The sequence below is a fragment of the Cyanistes caeruleus genome, chromosome 20, assembly GCF_971803275.1.
Source record: "Cyanistes caeruleus chromosome 20, bCyaCae1.hap1.1, whole genome shotgun sequence".
Lineage (NCBI taxonomy): Eukaryota > Metazoa > Chordata > Aves > Passeriformes > Paridae > Cyanistes > Cyanistes caeruleus.
In genome coordinates, this window is record NC_141720.1 from 3,535,474 (window position 1) to 3,544,337 (window position 8,864).

Below are 8,864 nucleotides of genomic sequence, written 5' to 3' on the forward strand. Positions count from 1 at the left end.
TAGCAGCCTAATTAATACAGCTATTGTTTGCTCAGTGGCTGAACTTCCTTTTCCTGTGCTTGGAAATGACTGCTGGGGAATTAGAAGGAACTTGACTTTGTTTCTCAGCTTTAGCCCTAGCAAGCTGCTTTGATGGAGAAATGTGTATGAAATCAGGTGGCTGATACTCAGCATGGGAACTCTGGGTTGTGTCAGAACCAAGTAGCACAACATGAGCATGGGATGCAGAGTACTAACAATGTAATGCCTATTTTATATATATATATATATCTATATATATACATAGATATATCTCCCAGAGGGACAGTGTGCCCCCACTCAAAGTGCTGGATGGACTACAAACAGAACAAAAAAAGGCAACGTGCAGAACCTTACAATTCAACCAAGTTATGGCACAGAAGAAAAAAAAATCCACAAAAAAATGTTTGGCAAATAAATGCAAAGAATTATTCCCTTGCAGGAGGATAACTCGCAGAAAGGCAAAACGAGTCGAGTAAATTAGAAAGAATTTCCAAAGCAAAATTAGCCTGATAAACCTGTGGCTAAAAGCTAATCAGTGCAGTGGCCAGGTTGAGTGTCACTTCCCTCGGGGTGATGCTGGGGACAGAGAGTGACTTGGTTTGGATGCATCAGTCTGGACAAAAAAGCTCTCCCAGCCCCCTGCTCACAGCCGTGTCCGCGTGTACCCGTCCGTTCCTGCTAGGAGAACGACACTGCCTTTGTAGAACCTGCTGCTAGGCTTTGTAAGGCTTCCAGCTTTGCAGGGCTCTTTTCCCAGTTTCTGTGGCCAGCCAAAATGGCATCTGTTGTGCTGTTGTTCCTCTGGAGACTGTCAGGGATCTGCTGTGCTGGTTGAAGCAGTGCTGGACTCATCCCTGTGCATTTTGGGATATAAAAAGAAGGATCTAGCTCAATAAGACCATAAAACAAATTTGTCCAAGCTGCACAGGAAAGCAAGCCCAGTTGCATGTTTCTGTGGATTAATTTATCCTACAGGCAACAGCTCCAGAGTGAAAACATTCATGGTTTTTCTTGTTATCACATAACACTGGAAAGAACCTCTGTATTTGACATGGGATCAGCATCGAGGTGTCCCTCCCTCTTCCCCTGTGAATCCCAGAATCACACAATGTTTTGGGTTGGAGAAAACCTTAGAGATCATCTCATACCAGCTCCTGCCATGGGCAGAGATACCTTCCACCATCCCAGGCTGCTCCAAGCCCCATCCAACCCTGCCTTGGGCACTTCCAGGGATCCAGGGGCAGCCACAGCTTCTCTGGGCACCCTGTGCCAGGGCCTCCCCACCCTCACAGAGGAGAACTTCTTCCTCTGATCCAATCTAACCCCCTGAAGGGGCAGGTTAGAGTAGGGAATGTGCCAGTTCAGGGCTCCCTGGTCCCTGACTATGTCCCTGGAGGAGGGAATGGTGTCCCTGGACAGATCTCCTGCTCCTGCCAGCACACACAGGAACACATTTTTCTGTGCAGCCCCACTGCTACTGAGGAAAGACTTGAAGTGCTGTCTAAAACTGCATTTTTAAGAAACCTCAGCAGCTGCCCAAGGACAGGAGTTCACTTAATTGCTGTATCAGTGCATTCAAAGCTCCTCACTATCTCACCATCGCCCCAGCAAAACACGTATTATCCATTTGTCCTTGGAAGCAGCCGTCCCCCTGCGCGGTGATTACAGCACTCTTGTGCCACATGAACCATGCACAGCTCTTTTCCTCCCTCTCCCCCCAAAGATATCATCCCCCTGCCTTTCCCCCAGCCACCACAGAGCTCCTTCTGTTCAATTTATAACGTTTGTGCTCATTTGTTTTCCGTCAGACAGGCTTCAAGGCACTGCATCCAGTGACCTCTGGCAAAGGGATGGGAATAGCACACACTTTTATCCTGGCACCAGGCAGCAGCAGTGACAAATTGGTTTACTTTTCTGCCTGACACTGGGGGTTCTGTGTAGGGAAAGGGGGTTTATTAGCCTGGACTTATGCATCTGAAATATGCTGTGTAAACTCTCTTCTCTGATGTTATTTAAAATATGTATTTGGCCTTGTTTTTTACTGCCTTGAAATGCAGTACATTTTGCCCAAAAGGATGGAAGCTTCTGGTTGGAAATAAACTTGTTACTGTGCTATACTGGGATTTTTTTAATTTATTTTTTTTTTTAATTTTACAGCTAAATATAAATGTTCAGTTGTGTATGGATGTATTCACTTATGTTAGGGAAAGGAACAGCACATACATCCACACTTTCCAGCACAAAAATATCCAGCCATTTACCAGAGAAAATAGATTAGGAGGTGTGCACAGCCACAAACATTTCTCCAAACCTATGGGAACATTTTGGAAAGAAAGTACTGTTCCCACTTCTCTCCTTCTAGAGCGAGCAGAAATAGCCCAGCAGGTGGGGGATTCTGGGTGATTCTTGGCAGCACAAAGTGATATTAACATTGAATTTGGTTTCACTGTGTTTCACCAGCACTGTCCTGCCCTCCAGCTGAACCCCCTCCATGGGCACATCCACCTTTGGGAGTGGCCAGCAGAAAGGCAGAGGAAATCAAGCAGTGGAGATAACTTGTGTGGAATTCATAACACTGACCCCTCTGCACAGCCTGCAAGGCCTCCTGATAAAAGCACTGACAGGTGGCTCCTGTTGTCTTTGTTAAATTCATCACCAATTTAAAAATCAAGGAAAGCTTTATAACACTTGAGGTCTTTTCCTCAAGAGCCTGCACAACCATTTCCAAGAGGGCACGTGTATGTGAATATTCATTTCCTACCCTGGCTGAGCTTCTTGCAGTGGTTCTGAGGGTGATCACCGTGCTCATCTCAGCTTGGGACACTGTCACAACACCATTTTCAGTGTTCCCATGTCCCTGCTGTGTCCTGACCTCAAAGGGTCACGCTCAATGCAGCCTCCTCAGAAAAACTCCATTTGTGTTCCCTCCTCCGCTCTCTTTTTTCTCGTGGCTGATGTTATCTCCTGTTATCTTAATTACATGCTTTAAGGGTGCCTGCTGCACAGATCATTGATGGAGTTTGATGTTTGTTAATATCACATTGCATTATGAGAATCTGGTACATTAAGAGCTTGGTGTCTTTCCAAATAATTCTGAAGATATAAAAAAAACCTTAATAAGCAGCCCACTTTAACTAATACAGACTAATAAGTTGGGAAGGCAGAGGGTGATCTTGGGAATGTGTTTATTTCAAGGGTTTTAACAAAATTATTTAAGGAGCCCTTGCATAAGACTTGCTGTTCCAGGTCAGGGCTGGGTGTCAGGATTTGGGTTAGTGCTGCTGGGGACAGCAGACTCCAATTTGTCGTCAGATCAAGTCAACCTTCCCACTTGTATTTAATTTTCCCAAAACAGCAATTTGTCTTCAAATATGAACACTTATCTAAATCAGATACAGATGGTTGTTTTTGTCAAATGAATGCTGTTTTATCACTTTAAAAGCTTTTGTTCTTAGTCAAGTGAAGGCAGTGGGCAGCACTCCCTTGTTTTTGAAGGAAGAGCATATGCTTTTTAATTTGAAATGTAGCACTAATAGCATTATCCACAGGGGTATAGACTGTGCTATTGTGGATTGTGGATAACGCATTTATGCTCAAATATCCTTTATTCCCTCCTGAGTAAAAGAATTTAACAGCATATTGTATTATCATGCCATGGAGAATATAGTTTACTCCAAAAGTGATTTTTTTGACAGTATTAACTCTTCTTATAAGTCTGCGTTGAAAAAAAAAAAACCCCTCAACCTATCATGAGCAATGAAAAAACACTGTTGAGAGGAGATCTGGAGATAAGGCAGACAAGAGCCAGAGACAGTTTCAAAAACTATCAGGCACATCCTTCTTTTTGCCTTTCCCAGTCCCTGCTCCCTTCTCACCCGAGCTGGTGCTCGCGCTGCCGCGGTGCCTCGCTGGGGGATGCAGCGGGATGAGGAGAAGCAGGCTTGGGATACACAAACTCAGCCCATTTGTGACTTTCTGTGGCAAATTCCTTTTCCCCAGGGCTGGAAGACAAATGGTTTAATAACCCAGAATGCTGTGCTCTTTGCTTCAGCAAAGTTGGCTCTCTGCAGTCAGCCTCTCTCCCAGGTATCTCCCACAACGTCCTGGGAAAACGCTGAACAAACAGAGATCGCGGCTTGGGCGCCCAGGGCTGGCCTGGCATTGTTTGCTTTTTATTATAAGGCTTATCTTGCTGTGTCATATGGTTAAAAACTGGAGCCTCGCCTCCAGGATTGCAGCGGGAAGGCAAGAAAAGCTTGTGTGCATTTGTCTTCGGGTCAGTTCTATAAATGAAAATACTGATGCAGCCCTCCACAAAAATGCACGGGAGAAACTGTGAGCAAGGGAGAGCAGGAGCAAGTCCTAACTTACTTCTCACTGTGTGGTTTTGTGGAAATGAGAAGTCTGGACACTGCTCTCATGCTCTCTCACCAGAGGACTGGCTGTTCTCCAGTGCTGGACTGGATCCTTCCACTCAGACACAGGGAATGTGACCACAGCCCAGCTGGGGGGGAACATCTGGAAAACAAAACCAGGGCTTGCACCCTGTTCCCACCTGCCCCAGGACCTTGGGATGTCCCAGATAAGTCAGGGACATGAAGCCAATCCTGTTAGAGCCATCAGCATAGCAGGAGGTGACAAAGGATGAGATCAATGAAATGAAGGCAGCACAGGGCGCAATGTCCAAGTGGGGCAGCAAAAGAGAGGGAAGAAATTTTTGAGACCAAGGTGGATACTGGATGTCCACCTACTGCTTTGTAGGAGGGAACACAGAAGGAATTCCTGCTATGTCCCAGGAGGGTTTAGCTTGAACCTGAGCTGACTGCTGGTTGGGCATCCATTACTTCAGACCTGCTTAGGGCAAGACAGGAGATCCATCCTGCAGCTCCATGTGCAGGGCCTGGTGTTATGTGCACAGAAGCACAGAAATAGCTGCCTTTCTTCAGCTAAGGGAGGATTAATTTTACCCAATTTTAGTCTTGTAAAAGTTTTAATGTCTAAGTAAGTGATCCAGCCCTTGTACAGGCTGTGAGGAGAAAGGGAGGAATCTCCAGAGCATGAGTCACCTCTTCTCATGTACAGTGTCTGAAGTGGGTGGGATGAGTCATTCTCCAAAGGTAACAGTCTCTTTCTGGCTTAAATGACTAGTTAAACTGAAAGCCTGACTTCGTGGTGGCAGAAGTTAGCCATCTTCAGTGTCACCAGCATTTGTCTCAAGTTATTTTCACAAGTTAGAGCGAGGTGAGAAGGCTTCCTTCTCAGTTGATGGCACTTCAAAGGATCATTTTGTGATTTTTCTTGGAATCTGCACATCTTTGCCCTTCAAAAATGGTGCTGAAATGGTTTGCTCAAACTTCATGGAATCAGAGAAATTAAAGGCTGCTGGAAACAGAAAGTCACTTGACCCATCCCTAATCCACAGACAGCAGAGTGCAGTTCAGTTTTGTTATTCTTAATGTTTTCTTCTTTCAACAATATCTCCCAACAGTCAGTAAGAAAATTTCTGTTGTTTTCAATGGGCTTTGATCCAAGCCTGCAGAGAGAGCAATAGAGGAAATTCAGCTGCAGACGCAAATCAACAGAGGGGAAAGGTAATGGAATGAGAGAGCTAAAAGACATAATTGTGAGATGAGGGGAGAAAGGGGAACAAAGAGAGGTGCTTTAAAGGCTGAGGAGAGGAGGAGCACAGATGCAGAGCTCAGTGGAGAGGAGATCTGGGCACGGAGAGAGGGACAAACTCGTACCCTTGAAACACGCGTCTCTCCACCACTGCAGCATTACTTCAATCTGAAAATGCCTAACTGCTCTTCAGTTTAATCATTGCTGCACTTTTGGGTATAAAATGAATAATTAAGCCTGGGAGTAGAATACAGCAAGTGTTAATAGGGCAGAAGGTACTGCAAAGTCCTTATAAAAAGCTGTGCTTGCAGCACGAAGTGGCTGCTGTTCTCTGAGTCCCAAATCATGGAGCGGGGAGCAGGAAAGTACTAAATTAAATGAAGTGCATCTGTATCCATTGTGCCGGACTCTTTTCCCCCTGTGTTTGGTACTATTTCTTGCTAAATAATACCCTGTGTCTAGCAAAGGCTGAACAGTGTAATTCTGAATTGTCCTTCCAGATCCAGCCAGGACAGACATCGTGCACAGCCCTTCCTTCAATGCCTGCACCTGAGGGCTCCCACTGGCACAGCCTCCTCCCTTATGTAACTCAGTGCCTGACGAAATCTCTGGTGCCTTAAAGAGATAATTCAGTCTGAAGTGGCAGCATTGTGGAATTCCTCCTCTCTGAGGAGCTTAAGATTTCTTCCTGTTGCTGCCAGAAGACCAACAAGAAGAGGTAAATGCCACTCATGGCATTAGAGGCAAGAATTAAACAAGGCCTGAGAAGACCTCTAGGATGACCCTGCTTGAGCAGGGGGCTTGGGCCAGGTGACTCCACCGTGATCCCTTCCAGCCTGACCCATTCTGTGAAGACACTGGGCCATGCACAGAGCCAGAGAAGGCACAACCAGGAAATAAACCACAGCCAGGAAAAACTGCACCCAGAATAAACCACAGTCAAGTAAACTGCACCTGCAAAGCACAGCCAGGAAAACTGTACCTGGAATAAAGCACAGCCAGGAAAACTGCACCTGGAATAAACCACAGCCAGGAAAACTGCACCTGGAATAAACCACAGCCGTTAATCCACATACACAGCGAGTGGTTGTGGCTTGCTGCTCTCTCTGCTCTCCCTTCCATCTAGAGTGTCTCCCTTTCCCTCTTCCTCAGACCAACAAAGCAGCAGCTCAGAGGGCAGCAGTTCATATTTGGATCACCCAAAATTCACTGAATTACGCAGGGACAGAGTGCTGGGAGTGTTGTTCACTCCTCTGGGAGGTCAGACCAGTGACGCAATGCTCCTCTTTCAGGTCTTCATTTTCCTCACACACCCAATTAAACAGAGCTGTGTACATTAATCAAATTAGGTGGGGAGGAAGAAAGACAGATTGGTATTTTTAAATCCTTGGAAGATGTTTGGAAATGGGAGGTCATAAAAGTGAAGAGGGAGGTCAATAAATAGAAAGGAGGAAATTATTTTTAACCGTTGCAGATAAGGTATTTTTAGAGCAATCACCTGAAAGCTCCCTGAACTACACAGAGTGATAAGCACAGCTCGAATCAGCACTGCAGCCTGGCTCAGACCCACCTTCCCTGGCTTCCTTAAAGTGAGTTTTCAATGTAACAACTTTTTTCTTTCCCTTTTTCTCCCACCTCCAATCCTTCCTGCTCCCACAGAGGCACCTCAGAAAGTCTGGTGCTTGTATGGACATTTGAGAGGATAGATCTCCAGTTCTTGCTAAGTAGCTATTTTCCCTCCTCTTTGATTTATTTTTAATTCTTTTTTCTCTTTTTTTTGGTCTCCTCTCCCCTTCACAGGAGATGGAAGGATAACAAGCCAAGCTTCCCCAGGCCAGCAAGTTGGAAAAGAAACCAGAGGCTGACGTCCCTGGGGCCAGGAGGACACAGCTTTGGCTGGAACATCACGGACAGGGGGTCACTTGTGGGGCATCCATCAGTGCCCTGGGCCACCAACCTCCCCTCTGGAGGCAGGAGCCCCAGGCAGAGCTGCCTGAGGGGCCTGGGTTTGTTTGCCAGTGGTGGGAGAGGGGGACATCACCAGGTTTTTCATTTTCTTTTTGCACACTCTGCCACCTGGCATCACCAATTATCTATGTCATGCCTTGTCATCAAGGAGGTGGGATCAATACCATCATTTTTCACAGTCTGGACAACAGTCCCGGAAAATATAGGTGTAGGAAAACAGCTTTGAATCAGGATAAATTTAGGACAGGCCTCACACAGACATTCCTCTCTAAAGCTGCAGGCAAAAGCCTGGGATGCACTAACTATACTGGGTATAAAACACTTTTTTTAGTTCTCCACTTTTCTAGAAAGGACCAGATCTTCAAAATAATTCAGCATAAACCACGCTGTGCCATAACGTGCAAGCTGTGAAATGAAAACAGATCTTTTCAAAGGTAAGGGAAGATGTCCCAGTGTCTTCCTCAACCTGAATTAGCATTTTTCCTGCCAGGATGACAAGCTTTTGAATGTGTCAATATGTTGACATGTTGCCACAGTTTGGGGAAAACAATAATTTTGGAGCCATTTTCCCATCTGCTGTGTGAATTTGATTGTCTTCTTGCATCCTGCTGGCCACTTCACTGAGAGCCACGGTGCCTCTGCCTTCGTGGTTTTCCAGAGTCAGGGCAAGAAAAAGGAATTTTCTCTCTTTCAGAGACCAAAGTATAGCACAGAAGATGCCAAAAAATAAATATTTGACTTTGAAGTATGAAAGAAGAGAAGAGGAAGAGCAGCATCATGGGAATAAATCTCTCAGGATGTCCTGCAGTCTGGATGTACATTTGTATTGCAAAGACAGGAGCTGGGGACGTGGTGTGTAAAGATGTGGGTTTTACAAGAAAATAGAATCAGTTAGGAGACCTCTGGGAAATCACAGAATGTGTGTACACTTTATGGTTTGTATAAAATTAAATGTTTTTTTTTTTTTCTTTTTCTTCAAGATATTGATCCTTGTTCTTTTATTATTATTTATTATTATAATTTTCTTTTCACTTTCTTTTGATTATCCATGTGCTGGTCTTTCTGGTCCCTTGTTTAAATTGGGCCTCTTTAGGTGAAACAGGCAGATAACTCTCATCTCTTCTCTTTTATGCTCTGAATAATTATAGGTGTCCCAGGAAATCTGGCCTTCAGTGGAAATTTTGTGAAGGTTTTCAAAGATTTTATTAGAAAACACTTGGATCCTGTACAATTATCAGTTCTGAAAGGTGCTTTGC